This window comes from Corythoichthys intestinalis, chromosome 1 (assembly GCF_030265065.1).
Source record: "Corythoichthys intestinalis isolate RoL2023-P3 chromosome 1, ASM3026506v1, whole genome shotgun sequence".
Lineage (NCBI taxonomy): Eukaryota > Metazoa > Chordata > Actinopteri > Syngnathiformes > Syngnathidae > Corythoichthys > Corythoichthys intestinalis.
In genome coordinates this window covers 59,870,429-59,890,835 of record NC_080395.1, presented here as the reverse complement: position 1 = coordinate 59,890,835, position 20,407 = coordinate 59,870,429, and the positions used below count along the sequence as shown (strand labels likewise).

The 20,407-nt window shown below is 38.0% G+C and overlaps 1 protein-coding gene across 9 annotated transcripts in view; it reads left to right on the top strand.

The window, feature by feature from the left end:
• Positions 1-20,407, top strand: part of neo1a (neogenin 1a) — a 303,823-nt gene that overhangs the window by 156,049 nt on the left and 127,367 nt on the right. The window lies entirely within an intron of this gene.

Genomic DNA, 20,407 nt, shown 5'->3' with positions numbered 1-20,407 from the left:
AAAAATTAAAATGGCATCTGACTGCAACTGTACCTTTTCTGTTGTAAGAAAACAACTTTATTAAGAGTGAAGTGTAAAGAAATTATAGAATTAAAATTTGTTAAATTAAAAGTGTTTATTGGCTGTCTCTGAGTAGCATTTGCGATCACTACACAAAATAGCAATGTAAATTGCGCCCAAGAACGGTCAGAGACGTAAGACAACCAGAGGATATAATATATATGAAAGACAGGGCACATGGTGGTAAAGGATAGATTGTTGAAAGAGGAAAATGTCATTGTCAGTGCCGTAAGGGAATGCACACAAGAAAAAGGTGTCAATAAAAAGCTAAGTCTGGATCAGGTCGCTTCTTTTTCCCGTCTTTTACAGCCCTTGACACTCAAGCCATTGCTTTAACTGAACATTCGTATGTTTTTCCACAGCTTTCCTAGTGAATTTGGCTCCAGGGACATCATTTTCGGACAGAATTGGTAGGTTTAGCTCAGTAAACATCTCGTTCGTACACTATTTCTATGCATTTACTATTAGGGACAAACGGGAAGTATACCCGCTTCGCAACAATCGCTAACGTCATGAATATTAATGCGCATAAGTGACGTGTTGCTTGCGGTAAGCCATTCTGTATAGATGGTAAAGCAACAAAAGAGACTAAAAGTTTTGTGCGAGGAGACAAAAAGAAAAAGGGAGGCTACCAGGATAAAAAGATAATCAAGAATAAACAATGGCCCGGCTTTCACTCGCCGGTGTGTCGCTAAAATCGACCAAACTGGAAAGTTACCTAGTGTTGCTTTAAGATGCAGAAGTTATTTCTTAATTACCATTTCTATGTTTAAGAAAATGTCTGAACTTCCTGCATTGTTTGCATCCATTGTCATTCATCTCCTTAAAATGATAAGTAACCACCAACTGTTAATTAGCAGAGTTGAATCTTTCCATCTAGAAAGATGTGAGCTTAGAGAAATGAGACTTTCACTAACTACACATCAAACGTCACACATTGTGAACATGTGACACAAACTACCACGCGTGTTCATCTCGTACTCGTCAGATAAAAACTGGCATTAGGCTCGTTATGTTCTCGTCTCCCAAAACACAATTTTAGCTCGTTATCGTCTCGTCATCGGCATTAAAAAAAGTGTTCGTTGACGTAAACAACACTGATGTGGAGAAGTATGTTTTTAGCGCTATACAAGTGGAAACCATTTACCATCCCTTAAATGAAAGGAAGTAGATTTTAGTACTTGTATTGGGATAAACATTGGTGTATTCCACATGGTTGTTAGTTATCAATAACCAAATACTGATGTGACTTAAAGTGTTGCTACCCATCACTTCCTAACGAAAGGAAAACACACAGGGATCTCAAAAATAGCATGGAATTTTTAGAAAGTTACGGTTTATAAAAGATTCTCCACTCAAAAAAAAAAAAGGAATGAAAGGGTTGTGGTCAATCCTGTGCTGTCCAGTTGAATGGATGGATGAAGGGAGGGATGTATGATGTTCAGCAGAGGCTGTAATTATGCTGCTCCTTAGTACTGCTCCCTATGGTGTTAATGCTGTTCTACCAAAAATCACCCCAGGGGGGACCTGGACATGTCATACAAGCCACTCCATGCGCGAGATGAGGTTGCCTACTTTCCCGCAGAGAGGAACTTCACAAATTAGGAACCTAGCACTTGTGCACCTACACCTATGGCGCTCATTAGCTGTAGGAGTGTAGCTGAAATCCCAGGAAGTTTTTTTTTTTAGACTTTTTATCACCCATGAAATGATTTTTTTAACAGTATAGCACACCTATTGTAGCAGTTTTAACTTTGAGGAGAAAGAAAATAATGATTCATTAAGAAATAATACCAGCCAACAATTTTGTTGCATGTTTTTTTAACTGACTCTATATAGATTACTGCCTTCAGCTTTTATCTATATGCTTTATATAGGTTACTGCCTTCAGCTTTTATCTATATGCTTTAGTTTTTATTGAATTGATATTCCTATGCTGTATTAATAGAATTTTATGCAGATTCTTTGTTTTCATCCAATACAAGTTGAACTTTTCCGTCCTTAGAATAGTTACACTGTGATCCCACTATCCCTGCCGTGATAAGTGAAAAACTGCGAAGTAGCACAAATATATATATATATATATATATATATATATATATATATATATATATATATATATGTATTAGGAGTGGGAACCTCAGGGCACCTCACGATACGATACGATTCGCGATACAAGGCTCACGATAACGATTGTATCACGATACAGCAATTATCGATATATTGGTCAGAAATTGGATACATGACATTCTACGATACAACTGTTGAAACGAAAAAAAAAAAAGTCATTTATTAAACAGTGACACCTTTTCTGTGCAACATTGCTGTTAAATAAAAATCTACTGCAAATTGTGCCCCTGCACATATAGAGGAAACCAACCACGACCACTGATGTCGCTTGGAGAGATCATGATGAATGGCACCCTTAATTTCTTTAAAGTTTTAAATCTTTAAAAAAATAAATAAATAAAAAGTGCCGTAGGTGTCAGCAGTTGAGCTTGGAGTGGGGCAATGATAAAATTGGTGGGTCTTTTCTTCGTTTATGAACTTTGTTGCTTGGTTTGAGCACTTCCGCTATCTGCTTCAGCATTTAAGATGTCAGACTTGCTCAGTCACAGTCTTCCTCACCTTAAAAACAACAAAATAAAACAAAAAATATTAGCTACTTCATAGCGTTTGAGTTGAAATCCTGATTTTTGTGTGTGTTGGAAGTATTGAATTAAAAAAAATATGAATTGAATGTATAGAAATTAAAAATTCAATAATTACCTATTTTTAATATGTAGGCTACATTAATTATCATGCACATCACTTTATATATCTTGGAACCTATTCAAACCATTTTTATAGCTTATTGTATCAAAATGACAGTAATAACAGTTTGTGTGGTAAACTAGACGGAAATTGGTTCTCAAATAAATCGGTAAATTCATGTGGGCTTGTTCGATATTCATTTTCATCCAGTTTAGGGTCCTGGTTTATTTTATATCATTCAACACCAAATTTCATTAAAATAATACATGTAAATTAAAAAGTAAATTACATTGCAAAACTTTCTTACCTCAAGTGATGAAAGCGAAGCTCACAAACTCCAGTGTCCACTACGTCACCAGCTCCCAGTGAAACTTATTTTTCTTAGACAATTCTTGCATACAGCAAAGTCCTTGTTCACCTTACTTCCTTTCTTGTTGGTGTAAAATCTAAAGTGTGTCCCCATGTGTGATTTGTAGCAATATTTTTCTCATTTTTTCCTCCACCGTTCTCACGGAGCTTTTTTATTTTTTCAACCCACTTGGAGTTCCTCTCTTCTTCTCTAGACAACTTGTGCGCACTTTACCCTCACCGCCACTCCCGAGCGTCCCTAGTGGACCGCCAAGGAATTGCTCAACAAACATTGAGCAGTTTACAGCATCCATACTCCATTGTATAGCCAATATGTTAAATAAAAGTATCGATTCTTGGTGGGAGCATATCGATAACCCATCGGGTTGCAAAATATCGCGATATATCGTTGTATCGAGATATTGTCACACTCTTAATATATATATATATATATATATATATATATATATATATATATATATATATATATATATATATATATTGTGTGTGTTCAATGTATTTATTCAGATTTAGCAATGGAAAGAGATACATATAAAAAATGTTTTTTTCCTTTTTTTCCCCAAAGTATAATTGAAAAAAAAAGTATATTTTAAAAAATGTTTTTTAACGACTTCAAATGTAATAATTAGTTTATAGTTAGTTTAAACATGTTTTAAGCATGTTACTGTCCCCCTGAATTATTTTTAAACAAGAATAAAGTACTGTAGTGGAAAAATGCTTGGGTTTACTAAATGCTTCATTGAGTGAGTCCACTCACTCCACTACTCACTTACACACAATGAGTTGCCGCAGCAACTGTTTAACAAATTAAATGATGATTGATGCATGCTGCACGTTTGAAATTCGTGACTAGCAAAATCAGACACAAACATCTGTCAACCACGTTAACTTTAAAAAGCAACTTCAGGGCACGGCTTGACAAACAAAGAGCAGGAAGAGGGAGGGAGGGAGCGAGAGTCAGACTACACGATCGGCTCAGGACAGCTCTTCTGTATTTTGGGGGGGGGGGGGGGGGGGTCTGCGATTGACTGAGGGCGCGAAGTTTGAAGCGCGAAGTAGCGGGGATCACTGTATACATTTTTCCAAATCGTTTTCAACATTAACCTGTTATAGTTGACTGATTTTCACATATTGGAGCAATACTGCAGCAGTGCAGTACAGCACGTCACATTGCGTGTGTTTATATGCACAAAACGTATCAACTTTCCAGGCGTGATCTATCCAAAATGTAATAACCTCAAAATCGGTAAAATTATTATATTAATTGGACACAAATAATTGTTTTCTTCTCGACCACCAGGCGTTGCCATTTCCACAGGAGTTGACTGAAATAACGATTTTGGATAAGCGATTGACACAGAGAGAAATAACCTCAAATTAAGCAAATCATAAAAAATATAAAGGCTCGTCAAGGAAAATCAACACATTAACTCTGCAGCAAGCATTTTGTAGAGTATAAGCAACCTTGAATCTGTCAGTGCTTTTCAGACACACGTCAGTCATGTTATATAATTCACAGGCATCTGGGCTTCAAAGATTATTTGTATGTGGCCATAATGTCGTCACCAAGGGGACTGGCCTGAGCGCATAGCCAGAGTCGGGTGTGCTTTTTTGTGTATACACACAACAAAATGGAATTCAAATATGCATCCTCTGAGGGGTTTCTATACCTCTGTTATGCATAACATTCCTATTTAAATTTTTTAAGACCGAACATTCACCTCCAATGTGAATGGGCTAAGTGGAAATTATTAATAGAGCTTTTAATTACCAAATTCCATTTCGTGTAAACACCTGCCCCCTCAGTTACCCACACTGGTAATTAGCAAGTGCACTCTAACACAACAGGGAGAGTCATGTAGGATATTAAAGTGAATTCAGCCTTACCTGAAAGGGTGTGTATACCCACATTTGAATTTCTCTGTGACACTGATGAATGAAAGAATAACTTTGCTGTCCTTGAGTGTCCTATTGTGCAAAAGCTGAGGGTTAGACACTGCTGTCAGTTCTTAATTAATGCACCCGGTGTGAGGGTGATAGAAAGGAAGCAGCAGAGAGTCTTAATTGGTCTTAGGAGCATGGCAAAAACAGGGCCTTGAAAGTGACAACATCAATGCTCAAAGATACAATCTGTGATAGTAGCAATCTGGGTGAATCTGACTGCAAGGAATGCGTTTCGTCTTTTTCCCCTATTATCTCACTCCTAGAAAGCTAAACTGATTTGTAGAACAAACCCATGTGTTGTAGTTTTCGAAGATATTGAATCTCAAATGTCTTTCTCCTGCCCCAAACTTTCGAGGTTTTTTTCTGCCCTCATTTTTTGTTGACGTACTTGGCGGCTTCTATATTTGACTTGGAACATGTGGGAATGCTGCCATTTCAGAATTCTCTGTGTTTGTTAAAACAGACAAGGGATAAGGAAAACACCTGAAATAGATATATTGAACAGGTGGCTTTCTAAGTCTTTGTTATTTCTATGCCCCATTTCCTTAAAAAGAAAAATTCTGGTGAAATGTGAGATAACCAACATTTTACTTGCCTGTCTCAACGTTGAGAAAGATCTATCCCGGACTGATTGGCCTTTGTGAGCAGTGTTGTTTATCGTACTTTAAAAAAGTAATTAGTTACATTTACAAATTACTTCTTCCAAAATGTAATTCAATTAATAACTCAGTTACCTCATTGTAAGAGTAATGAGTTACTCAGCAAAGTAAATGACGGTACTTTTCATGTTGTTCACGTTATTAGAATATGTTATACATTGTATAACATATTTCACATAAAAGATAACTGATGGAATTGAACTAGTTTTTTCATTCCTGCCTACCCCCCAAAAAACGTAGGTCACACTTATTATTTTTAAATTCACCTATATGACAGTGTAACTGTAAACTAACTTCAACTTTCAAATGCTGTGAGGAAAAAAGCCTTTTCGTTTTTCCTGTTGTACTGAACCCACACCGAACTGTGACCACTGTACCGAGGTACGTACTGAACCATGACTTGTGTGTATCGTCACACCCCTAATATATACTGCATATATTTCAATATGCAGGTGAGGTTCTGAATCTCCTACCTCTCCTGTTTTTGTTTTTGTTGTTTTTTATTACTATTATTTATTATTATTATATTTTATTATATTATTATATTTTATTATTGTATTGTAGCGTCTACAACAGTGTCAAAACTTTTTGCAAAGGGGGCCAGATTTGGTGTCGTAAAAATTTGGGGGGCCGACCTTGGCTGACGTTTTTTACATAGAACAATTAGGGCTGTCAAAATCATCGAGTTAACGGGCGTTAATTTTTTTAAAATAATCACGTTAGAATATTTGACGCATTTAACGCACATGCCCTGCTCAAACAGCTTAACATGACAGCAAAGTGTAATTTTCACTTGTTACTTGTTTTTTGGGGGGGGTGTTTTTCCGCCCTCTGCCGGCGCTTGGGTGCGACTGATTTTATGGGTTTCAGCACTTTCAGGCTTCAGCACCATAATTATTATTGACATCAACAATGGCGAGCTACTAGTTTATTTTTTGATTGAAAATTTTACAAACTTTATAAAAACGAAAACATTAAGAGGGGTTTTAATATAAAATTTCTATGACTTGTACTAACATTTATCTTTTAAGAACTACAAATCTTTCTATCCATGGATCGCTTTAACAGAGTGTTAATAATGTTAATGCCATCTTGTTGATTTATTGTTATAATAAACAAATACAGTACTTATGTACAGTATGTTGAATGTATAAATCCGTCTTATGTCTTATCTTTCCATTCCAACAATAATTTTCAGAAAAATATGGCATATTTTATAGATGGTTTGAATTGCGATTAATTACGATTAATTTTTAAGCTGTGATTAACTCGATTAAAAATTGTAATCATTTGACAGCCCTAAGAACGATATATTTAAGCAAATTTTAGCAAGCACTTCTGTGCGTCACATTTGCTTTTTTTTTTTTTTTTTTTTTTTTTTTTTTTTTTTTTTTTATTATTTAGTTAATTATTTCAACAATCTCACAACTAGCCTTTGTGGCGTTCTTTCGACTCTCGGGCTCTTGTGCAATACTACTGTGAAATAAACTAGCTTCAAGTTGCTTCAATTTCTCACAACGATCTTCCCTGTAATCTTGTCGTACATGTCAGCATGTCTTGTTTGGTAATATCGCCTCACATTGAACTCTTTAAAAACAGTGACTGTCTCTTTGCAAATGAGATGGACACAGTTGTTGCGTATTTTAGTGAAGAAATAGTCCAATTTCCTTAGTCCAATATCCTTGAAGCGTCGGCCGTCACAGTCAACTTTCTTTTTTTTGTTGATTGTCGTCATTTTAGAAAATTGGGAGTAAAGGGTCACATGGGGTAATGTTGCTTAGAGTGCTGCTGCCTTTTAGTGGGTAAATGATGAGTAGCATTTAGTGTGTAATCTACTTCATATCCTGGTAGCGGTACTGCTGACCAACTTATTAAGTCTTTGTGCAGGCCAGACATTACTGATTTTAGGACAGAGGCTGGGGGCAGGATGAAATTTGACCACGGGCTGCATTGGGCCGCAGGGCCGGACTTTGGACATGTCTGGTCTTCAAGGACAACGCCAGATTGAAGATAATGCCCACTAACCAGGAAAAGAGTACATTATTTCCAATTAATTGTACCTACCTGGACGCCATTAACTGTATGTTTAAAAAAAAAAAAAAAAAAAAAAAAAAAAAAAAAAAAAAAAGATAAAGTTGCCAGAGAGTTTATGATGCTCGCTAATGCTAACGAAAAAAACGCTAACGCTAAAAAACGAATGCTATGCAAACCCTCTGAGCTACCTAGCCTTTCATCATCGCATTTGCAATGGCGTCACCACCGCCACTTCCCTCCTCCCGCGCTGCTCTCTTCATGTCTCTCAGACATCTTGCACTTCATTCAACCAAATTTTAGAAACGCGCCCCTTCACATCCTCACTAACGGTAATGCCGTTGCAAAGATGGGAAAAGTAATGAAATTACTTACTAGTGAAAAAAATAACGCTATTTTTAACAACACTGTTTATGAGTTACCCCAAAAAAATTCTGGTCACTGCGGTGCATAGGGCAGAAGTTGACCAACGAGTTAGTATTTTTGTTCGCTCTTTATTTGAAATTCAAGTTCATAATGTTTTATATACTGTACAGTGTATCACAAAAGTGAGTACACCCCTTGCATTTCTTTTCATGGGACAACACTGGCAAATTGACACTTTGACACAATGAACAGTAGTCTGTGTGCAGCTTATTAAAAAGCCTGCCCGTCTCATCAGACTATAGGACATGGTGCCATTAATTCATGTGCTTTGTTGACATGTCTTCAGCAAACTGTTTGCGGGCTTTCTTGTGTACCGTCTTCAGAAGAGGCTTCCTTCTGGGGTGACAGCCATGCACACCAATTTGATGTAGAGTGCGGCGAATGGTCTGAGCACTAACAGGCTGACCCCCACACCTCTTTAATCTCTGCAGCAATGCTGACAGCACTCCTGTAACGAGTCACATGACATTTTGGAGGGGAAATGACAAGCAGTACTCAATTTGGACATTTAGGGATGTACGTAGTTTCTAAGGGGTGTGCTTACTTTTGTTGTCAGGGGTTTATATATCAATGGCTGTATTTTGAGTTATTTAGAGGGGAAAAGGAATTAACTCACACAGACTACTTTTCATTGTGTCAAAGATTCATTTTGTCAGTGTTGTCCCATGAAAAGATATACTTAAATATCTGCAGAAATGCAAGGGGTGTACTCACTTTTGTGATACACTGTAGGCCATGGGTGTCCAAACCTGTCCTCAAGGGCCGCTGTGGGTCCTGGTTTTTGTTCCTACCAATCGACCACAGACAGTTTAACCAATGAAGTTTGTGCTAAAAAAAAGCAGCACCTCACTGCAATCAACTGATTACACTTGTGAGACACCAGATTGGTGAAAGGTCGTCCTCATGATGGGTTTGAACAAAAACCCGCGCCCACTGTGGCCCTATGTGGAATAGGTTGGACACCACTGCTGTGGGCTATATAGACTGAGAAGTCTACTGCTTTAAGATGGCGGCTGTTTACTAACGCCGGCGAGTCTGTCATTTCGCATCTAGTTCTCTATACGTGTGCTAACGCCGTCAAGTCTGTCATTTCGCATCCAGTTCTAATATACTGTACATATGATATCTACCGTAGTTTGACGCAATAATCCAATTTATTCTCGTACCATTCCATCCATCATCTACTGCTCAATCCGGGTTCGGGTCGCGTAGGCAGCAGAAGACAGACGTATTTTATTGTTTTACTTACCTGGTTCTGATGGCGCAGCATGTCAAATACGCAGCACTCAGCTATGCACTCGGCACTTGTATTCCATGAAGCCGGGGGTGTTTAATCATATTGGTCGTGCAGCTACCTTTGCATGATATGTTTGTGTTGCAAACATATCATATTTTTGGTCATATTTTTTCTGTAAAGTTGAGCCAAACTTTTAAGCGCCGCCACACCGTGTCCATGGTTGCAATGAAGTTGCAATGCACGAACACGCGCTTCTTGTGGCTTCTTCTTCGTGGTTTTCGGCAGCAATTTTTTCCGCACGGCGGTCAGGGCATCGACACGTGGAATCAAAATTTTAAAATTCTAACGAGACCTGGAGCATCGGAGTGTTAGAACCGGGTCCCAACGCCAATGCTGACTAAATAGTATTGTAGTTTTCCAAGTCACTGACGTCATCGCCGTTTGCTTATGGGGACAGTAAAGGCAGTGACTGGGCTTTTTGTATACAAAACTCATGATGACACGAATAAAAAGAAGAAAACAAATTTTGTTCTTGGAAGTATCACTGTTGTTTAATAAAGTCCTCCAGTAGTCTGAAATGGATGGATATGCATGCCTGCGAACAACGAATTGGAAGAGCATGTAAATCAACCTTCCAACCAAATCGTGCCACTTCTCAGTCTTCCCTTCTCTTCTTGAATTCATTTGAATGTGACACTGTCACTGTTTAGTTATGTAGGAAGACGTACGAGTGGGCCAGGAAATTTGTCTGAAATATAGAGCTGCAGAATAAACCTATCATGCAAATGTCTTTCACACAGAAAACCTCAAATTTACTCTACTGCAATATAGATGAAACACAAACAAACACACATTATAATGTGGGCCTCCCACCTGCTGTTTCTGAAGGCTTTGAACGCCAAGGGAAATGAACAATGGATTTTTACTTTTTTGACCATACTTTATTAATGTCAAGTGAATGCATTTGTTGGTGCTTGTACACACAGGATTCAACAGATATTTGTGTACAGTTAGTAATAGCCTGAAAAAACATTTAAAAATGTTCTATTGAACCATATATCATTTGGATTTAAACTCAGCCTGTGAAATCAATAAAATAGTAGCATGTTTGTTAGATAAATGGATTTTCAGACCAGAAAGCTACTTGTGCCAAAGTATCTCCTCCTCAATGCAGTTATTTTGAATAAATATACACTTTCTGAAGTAAACTAAATTTCTCAGAAGATGAATACGTTTTAAGGAGCCACAGGAAACGTTACGCACAAAATATGTTGGTGTTTTCGTAAAGGAGGTACAGAAAGTACTAGTAAACCTAGAAAATGACACAAGCAGGATAAGCCATGCCTGGAGAGAGGCACTAGAGATTTGTCAGTGTAGGAACACAGTGGGTGCCGCGAGGCTTCTACATCACGCTAATCAGCCTCCTACTGAACACACACAGCTTCGTAGCACATCTAACCCTGTGACCACACTGGGCGTCATCACAGCTGGTTACTCCCGCTACACTTTGTTTAGCCACTCTAAACACACCATCAACAGTTTTATTAATGAATGAATAAGCCAGCCTGTAGTGAGCTTCAGTGAAAGTTTAGACTTGTGTATGGTCTCACAACCTTCTGACCATATTTTACCGTGTGTTTTTGTGAAAATATATGACACATCTGGAGATGATGTTAACTGTATGTTTGTGTGAACATTGGACATATAAAGATAAGGCCACCGAATGAAAGGACATTTTATTTTCGTGCAACAATGAAAAACCCAGATAAAATTGTTCTTTAAGACCTTGTTTGGGTTATAAAGCAGAGAAAAATGACAACTGTACAAATCATTGTAATCTCTGCTCTCTTTGGTTGTCAAATGAAATCCCTCTTATTTCATAGCACCCCTGAACATGAAAGTGAGTCAGGAATGACAATTCCTGGAACAGAACGCTAAATATAAGGAGCTCACAAAAGGTAGCGGTAGGGAGGGAGGTTTTGGTGGTTGGGTCAAGCGGAGAGGGGAGCAGGAAGAAAGAAAGCACACCAACAGCATTCATGCTATTTCATTCTAAAAGTATTACTTAGGAATTCATAAATGGTCGAATACATGGCTTTTGCATGCATCCCGTGAATTTAGTAATAACACATCTATAAAAAGTATATTTATTAGTTGCATTGCAAACACGTTATGATAAATGGAGAGTACTTATTAGGGGTGTACGATACCCATTTTTTGAAACCGATAACCGATAATAAATATATAATTTTAAAATGTATATTCACCTGAGTTTTTGAACACCTGGAGGTTAAAAAAAAGAAAACTAGTGGTGCATTCAGCATAGGTTTGCCTTTGACCTAACCATTTTTTTTAGGATGACATGAACATTATTATAATGAACAAAAAAAAGACAAGAACAGTATCAACTTCAAATAAAGTGCCAATATTTATTTTTTCCAAATATAATGTGTGTCAATCACAATCAATTAGTCAATGTCATTGAAGATGTGTTCCCTGAACGATGAGCACTGAACTAAAAACTTAAACCCAACAGGTATTGTGCCTTGTCATCAGATAAAAACATTTGGTGGTACAGGACTACACACTACTGTTGTGGTCTTGGTCTATGAAACAACTTTCTTAACCTGGTAATTATAGGACAGCAAGACTATCAATAACCAAAAGGCCTCTCAATAACTTACTAACTTCTAATTAACACTGTAAAATGCAAACATTATATAGTAAGGTTCATCACTCATTCCTCATTATCAGAAATATGGTCGAACAAAAAGGATTAATGGCTTGCCTTATAACAATCCATATAAAGGGCAGTGAGTGTACCCATTTTCAATAAAGGATGAGGTTTCTTCTCTGCACAAAATGAAATCCTTGTCCAGGCACTGCGCCGTCATACCAAGCATTCTGACAGGACTAACATTACACATCCATATGTCCATGGTGAAATTTACGTGCCGTGCATGGTTGCCAATCGAAGTATGGAAGCGTGTGGCAATCTCATCATACTTTGCCGATAAACATTTGGCTGGGAATGATGAATCTGGGCTCCAAATGACGAAGTAGCCGCCTGAATCCTGTCTTCTACGAGGGAAAGGGGTTGGTAGCGCCATCAGTTCTATGATCACTAGAGCCCTCGGTCAGCTTTGTGAAACTTTTCAAGGGCCTCGTTAAATGGAACAACCTCAGCTTTCTTAGCTGTCTTTGGAATTGAATGTGCAGATTCATTCGCAGCTTGCGCGTCCTCGTACTCTTTTAAAACACCATCGAAGCGATTGTGAGCTTTTAAGTGGCTTATTAAGACGTGTTATAGCTCAACACTTTTTTCCTTCCTTGTGGAACTTCGGTTTTATTTTGTTACAAATTGCGAGTGAAGCGTTTTCCACTGACAACTTTAAAAAAATCCCACACTACCGACGCCATGCTGCAGACTGCCGTCGTTTGAGCGTTACGTCACAGAAGGGAGCGCTTGATTTGTGGCACAACTCCCTCTTTTCTCCCACACACAGTTACTGATAAATTGGACTGGCAAAACATTAGTTGAAACGAACGCACACATCCCAATCTGCCGACACTGCCAAAATAATTATACTGTATGGTATCGGGCCTATTAATAATGTTATTGTATTTATTGGGATGACGTCATAATTATCGGACCGATAAATATCGGACCAATAATTATCGTGTAACTATAGTACTTACATAGCGCATTTACCTACATTGTGTACAGCGCTTTACATTACTTTGAAATTCAAAATGTAGCGATGATTCAGTAGTTGCAGTGAGCATTGATCTCTCTGCAATATTTCCTCTAAGATTGTAAAGTTACTTGATGGACTTGTATTGTTATGTAGGTGGCCAACACTGTGCATTTTATTAGGCAGAGCTGAACCTGGCTTGTGTCGTGTCAGTCTCTGCCAGGCTCTGGTGTTGTTTTTTTTGTTTTTCTTTTTTTAACCGTCTGCATGCTCTTTCTTTGGCTGGTAATGTAACTTTGCACTGAGCGTAGTGCTTTTCAAAACAAGACTAAACAATGGTGTATTATTTCCCTGTTTGACATTAGTAGATGTTTGTAAAAATAGGTTGTTAAAGTCACACAGGTCATTAAACAATTCTTGACAGAGCACTTAGACACACGCCAGTGTGAACACAAAAAGCAGATTATTATATTAATACTTTTCCTGTATATAGCTTTGTTGAGTATAATCTGATATGTTTAAGGCAGCGTTTTTCCTGTGCCTCGGCACTTGTTGAAAAACACTGGTATAAGGTGCACAATGTTTGCCTGGAACTCCAGACTCACTGCTGTTCCAGCAATAGAGTCTGGCGAGCGTTCCATTGATTAAATTCACAGGGCGGAGCAAGCCACAGCAAACAGACAGCAGAGTGGACCAATCAGCGATGGGCAGACGCGACGTTGGTAAAGTGAAAGGAAACTCTAGCGTGAGGAAATAAACATATGAGGGGAGCGGAGAAGGGAGAAGTTTATTCAGCATGGCTAGGGTGAGACAGACTGTTGGTTTTAGCGACTCCCGACATATTGTTGGCTCGCCCATCGCCATCTGTGTTGTTGTGGAGATGACTTCCGACGCGCAAGAGTGACGCTACTCGTTAAGAATACGTCACGCAAATAAACGAATCTGATTGCATGGTTACTTTCGTTCCAGCTCGAGAGGCCAATGAGGAGCTGGGTCCCAGACCGTTCTCCCGGTGTTTAAAAAATACGGGGTGAACAGTCTGGCCGTGCCAGGCAAGTACGATGTAGGAGTGATGACCAAAAACGAGACTGCAACTAGATCAAAATAATGACTAGTGCAAAATGCTTCATATTGGAGAACCTCTAGGAAAAGAAGATGTATCTTAATTTTTAATTTCCATGCAAAATATTTTCAAAATAATAATGCCAAAATTTGGTAATGACAATTAAAAGAGCAGTGATATGAGGTCCAAGTTAGTTTATGTAACCATAACCCAAGCAGAGGTTGCGCTAGACTTTTTCGTTGTCTGTCATTTTGACTGACAGGGTCATAAAAATCCGGTCATAATCTATTTTTACCCGTCACTTAAATTTTTAAAATGATAATAACGACATATTCAATAGTATTTAGTTTTCATTCATTTTTAATTAATACTCTGTCCGAACAAGCTTAACAGAGAATCCACACCGTGCCATCACACATCAAGCAGATGAATATGTAACTTTTTCTCCGCAGTGACAAAAAACAGCTGACTGTGGCCCCAGTAGGTAGGTACATATGGAACAATGAAATTAACAGTTCACCTGCTGTGGCCTGAACGCAGTCTCACACCTTCCTCCTGGTGCGCATGGACTTGAATTGCGTGCCCACTTGTGCATAATCAAATGTCTCAAGAAGAAACTTTTCTGAAGAAACTTCGGAAACTCAGTTGCCTTGACATTTTTCCGAGTAAGGCCAACGACGTCATGCATCAAGAGAGACAATAGCTAATTAATATGCTCACTCGCCACCCTGTGGTCTGGGGTGTGAATTGCAACCGGTCAAAATGACAGATGGACTTCAGTTTTTTCCGTCACCGTTTTAAAAAACCGGTCAACGACGGAAAATATTCGGTTAACGCGACCCATGAACCCAAGTGGGGGCGGGGGGGCTACTTTTCTCAGTGCATGGGCAAACTGGCAAAGAAATATATCATTTGGTAATGCATTGACAGCATCTACAAAGACAATTTATTTAATTGCTATATCTATTTTAATTTCAATTACCAACTAAATACAGTATATACACGCGTAAAGACTTTTATCTTTGCCCCGGTCAATGGATCCACATGCTAAATAACATTGCACCGATCAATGGATCCACATGCTAAATAACGTAGTACAACCACGCCAAATGAATGCATAACCTTGTTTTGCTTCTCTTGTTATGTTGAATCCTTTGAGACTTGTAACGATGTTTTTTTGCTTGAGTGATGGACATAATTCAGACTGGTTGTCAAAGTTGCCGCAGCCTTAGTGTACAGAGCTGTGGCAACCCGGACAAAGACTGGAAACTGGTCTCTTGATGGCTGATGATGAACACGGAAGCAAAACTAACAAATTTACAACGCACAAATTGTCTTTTAAAATGGGAATATCTCCACTTAACCATTATGAACTGCTTTAGGAGTATTTCCCATTAAACATATTTCTTTAATGTCTATTGAAATATTATGGCCATTTCATGAATAATTAAATTGCAAATCCTACATTGTGCACCTTTAAGATAATGTTATGAGCCCTGTCTCTGAGTGAGTGAGGGACTATTTCTGCTCAGGCATACACTGCGCATGCGCAGTAGAGCGTGTGAACAGGTGTGTGCACGGATACAATTTAGTTATGTAGTGTTAGGATTAAAGAAAAAAAAAATACAATAAACAATGTTTTGGGTATTGACAACTCTAGTTCATGGATGATTATTAGGTCATGATTTCTTACTGCATGTGTTGTATTCATTATGCATATTCATTTCAAATATTAAGCAAATATTTCTAGATTTATAAATAGGCCTTGTACTGCTACTATGATCAAAAACACTGAATCTCAAGCCTTAGACTAGTCTGTAAGTATTTATTAAAAAATACTTACTCATCCCTAGTTGGCACAGAAGGTTCAACAAATTCTGCTATTTTTGAAAGAAAATTTGAGTGTAATTACTAATTAGATTGTTTCCCACTGTGCACTGTCTACTTGTGTTCTGTGGCACACTGGTTGTGAACGTCTGGATCAGAGATTTAAAAAATATGGTTTTGGATAAGGCAAGCTGTTGATGCATACCAACATAGTTATGGACAGAGTATGCAAATTCCTTGCCTCAGGCGTTTTGTTTCTTCGTATGCATGAATAAGTAGAGAAACGTCGGAAAGGGAAACTTGGCAAAATATAACGATACAAAAATTCCAATTTTTACAAGGTTCAGCCGTCCTTTCTCGATACCATTCACCCTGCTCAGGTTAATCTACATTTTTAAACTAGGTTGTTCTTGTAAATGATCGTTTTTCTTACTGTATGACTAATTTCAAAACATTTAAAAACGGGCCAGAGTGCGTTGTAAAAATATTTTTACTACTCGATGCTGTCATTCAGAGATGCCTGACACGCCGACCACAAGTGACTAGGAGATCTCAAAGATTGGGTCTGTTGGTCCTTTCATACTTATCGATTTATCTTTTGAATGACATACAGGTAAACCAGTCAAGGTTTAACAAAGGAACCAATGTCAGTACTCCTGTAGCCAATCACTCACCTTCCATGGTGTGTATGGCTTTGATTGACATACATAACAGCAAGTCATATATCGTTTTAGCACAACATTAGTGAATATCTGTTTTACGCAGTCTTAAGGCATAGTACGTACTTCCAACCCATGAAATTTTAAATAATCCATTTGAGCAACTGCTATTAAAATTGGTGTTTCACCGATACCATTTTTTGGCCCCGATACCGAAACCTGGCTGTGCAGTATCGGCCGATACCGATGCCATTCTGATACCACTCCGTTTGAAATATATGTATGTGTGTGTGTATATATATATATATATATATATATATATATATATATATATATATACCCTATTGGCCCGAATATAAGACGGTGTTTTTTGCATTGAAATAAGATTGAAAAAAAGGGGGTCGTATTCGCGGTCTAGACATTATACCCATTTACGCTGCTAGATGACGCCAGATATCATTAAAGCGATGTTCTGTTATGAGAGATCTCAACTACTCTCCCCATTTACGACGCTAGATGGCGCCAGATATCATTGAAGCGATGTTCTGTCATGACAAATCTCAGCTACTAGTTTAACCAGTTTGCATTATTTTATTGCATTGTTTTTCCTTTTTCAGATTTGTTTCAAGACTACAGTTAGTTAGACTTCACTTTAATGGTTAATGCAGTTATTGCAATTTTGTTGTTTTATCACAATAGATTGGTTTTAGATTTCAAAAACCAAGCCATTTACGAATGTGATTGCACTTTAGTTTACATATTTAAATGTTCAGAATAACATGCTTTTTCTCTCAAATATATTGTTATAATCATTTAATTCGGATGTACTGTAATTATTTTCTGTATAAAAATTAATTTGGTGTTCAAAAAGTCTTTTTTTCAATCTTGAGTCTTGAAAAAGAGTCGTCTTATAATCAGGGCCGTCTTATATTCGGCCCAATACGGTATATACTGTAAATATATATATATATATATATATATATATATATATATATATATATATATATATATATATATATATATATATATATACAGTGCCTTGCAAAAGTATTCGGCCCCCTTGAACCTTGCAACCTTTCGCCACATTTCAGGCTTCAAACATAAAGATATAAAATTTTAATTTTTTGTCAAGAATCAACAACAAGTGGGACACAATCGTGAAGTGGAACAAAATTTATTGGATAATTTAAACTTTTTTAACAAATAAAAAACTGAAAAGTGGGGCGTGCAATATTATTTGGCCCCCTTGCGTTAATACTTTGTAGCGCCACCTTTTGCTCCAATTACAGCTGCAAGTCGCTTGGGGTATGTTTCTATCAGTTTCGCACATCGAGAGACTGACATTCTTGCCCATTCTTCCTTGCAAAACAGCTCGAGCTCAGTGAGGTTGGATGGAGAGTGTTTGTGAACAGCAGTCTTCAGCTCTTTCCACAGATTCTCGATTGGATTCAGGTCTGGACTTTGACTTGGCCATTCTAACACCTGGATACGTTTATTTTTGAACCATTCCATTGTAGATTTGGCTTTATGTTTTGGATCATTGTCCTGTTGGAAGATAAATCTCCGTCCCAGTCTCAGGTCTTGTGCAGATACCAACAGGTTTTCTTCCAGAATGTTCCTGTATTTGGCTGCATCCATCTTCCCGTCAATTTTAACCATCTACCCTGTCCCTGCCGAAGAAAAGCAGGCCCAAACCATGATGCTGCCACCACCATGTTTGACAGTGGGGATGGTGTGTTCAGGGTGATGGGCTGTGTTGCTTTTACGCCAAACATATCGTTTTGCATTGTGGCCAAAAAGTTCAATTTTGGTTTCATCTGACCAGAGCACCTTCTTCCACATGTTTGGTGTGTCTCCCAGGTGGCTTGTGGCAAACTTTAAATGAGACTTTTTATGGATATCTTTGAGAAATGGCTTTCTTCTTGCCACTCTTCCATAAAGGCCAGATTTGTGCAGTGTACGACTGATTGTTGTCCTATGGACAGACTCTCCCACCTCAGCTGTAGATCTCTGCAGTTCATCCAGAGTGATCATGGGCCTCTTGGCTGCATCTCTGATCAGTTTTCTCCTTGTTTGAGAAGAAAGTTTGGAAAGACGGCCGGGTCTTGGTAGATTTGCAGTGGTCTGATGCTCCTTCCATTTCAATATGATGGCTTGCACAGTGCTCCTTGAGATGTTTAAAGCTTGGGAAATCTTTTTGTATCCAAATCCGGCTTTAAACTTCTCCACAACAGTATCTCGGACCAGCCTGGTGTGTTCCTTGGTTTTCATAATGCTCTCTGCACTTTAAACAGAAACCTGAGACTATCACAGAGCAGGTGCATTTATACGGAGACTTGATTACACACAGGTGGATTCTATTTATCATCATCGGTCATTTAGGACAACATTGGATCATTCAGAGATCCTCACTGAACTTCTGGAGTGAGTTTGCTGCACTGAAAGTAAAGGGGCCGAATAATATTGCACGCCCCATTTTTCAGTTTTTTATTTGTTAAAAAAGTTAAATTAATCAATAAATGTTGTTCCACTTCACGATTGTGTCCCACTTGTTGTTGATTCTTGACAAAAAAATTAAATTTCATATCTTTATGTTTGAAGCCTGAAATGTGGCGAAAGGTTGCAAGATTCAAGGGGGCCGAATACTTTTGCAAGGCACTGTATATATATATATATATATATATATATATATATATATATATATATATATATATATATATACAGTACTGTGCAAAAGTTTTAGGCAGGTATCTTGCCTAAAACTTTTGCACAGTACTGTATATTTTTATTATATTATGTATATACAGGATATACTTTATGTATATATTTTCCCCAAGTGAAGCTTTCATGATCCTAATAAATTTAATAATTAAAAATACATATATACAGTACTGTGCAAAAGTTTTAGGCAGGTGTCCTGCCTAAAACTTTTGCACAGTACTATATATATATGAAGAGCTACATACTTGGTTGTGAAATCATTGCTATCATGGCTTTGTCAGGCTGCTGCTTACCTTTGTGAAACAGGAAAAAGACTAATACAGAGTGAATCCAGGACAACTTTTTATTGCTTACCTGGGATGTGTGACAAATAATAATTTAATAATAATTGATCACAGCATCCTGTCTCTCTATCAGCCTACCTCTCTGAACACCAGCAGCAACATGGCAACTCGGTCTTTATAGCAATGCACAATGCTAGCAGCGCACGAGTGAGTCTCTCTGACACACACAACTTAGCCACGTAGCTAAGCATACTTTGCTTACTGCAACAGCACTTTTGTTTTGAAACAGTTCTCAAATTACTGCGGCATTTCTTTCAGTAAAAGACAATAAAAGTAAAGTAGACGAAGTGAACTGACCAGGGTTTGTTGCTCCGGTCTAGCCCCCTTCCTCTGGATAGCAGTCTTGCTGCTGGAGCCTCAAACAGTTTGTGTTCGTTCACATGTTTCGTCTTCAAATGTTTTATCAGGTTCGAGTTGAAAATAGCCGATTTAACTCCACCTCTCGAAACTTAAAGGCCGCAAATCATACATGCAGCCATTGTACACGACAGAGTTTCTATGCTGAAATATTTCCAGACCGCCGACATTTCTTCTCCTGGTTTGTTTTTCCTCTATATGAAAAACTGCCCCGGCATTGGTCAAGAGCGTCTAATGGCCCGCTTTCATTGGTCTGGAGCA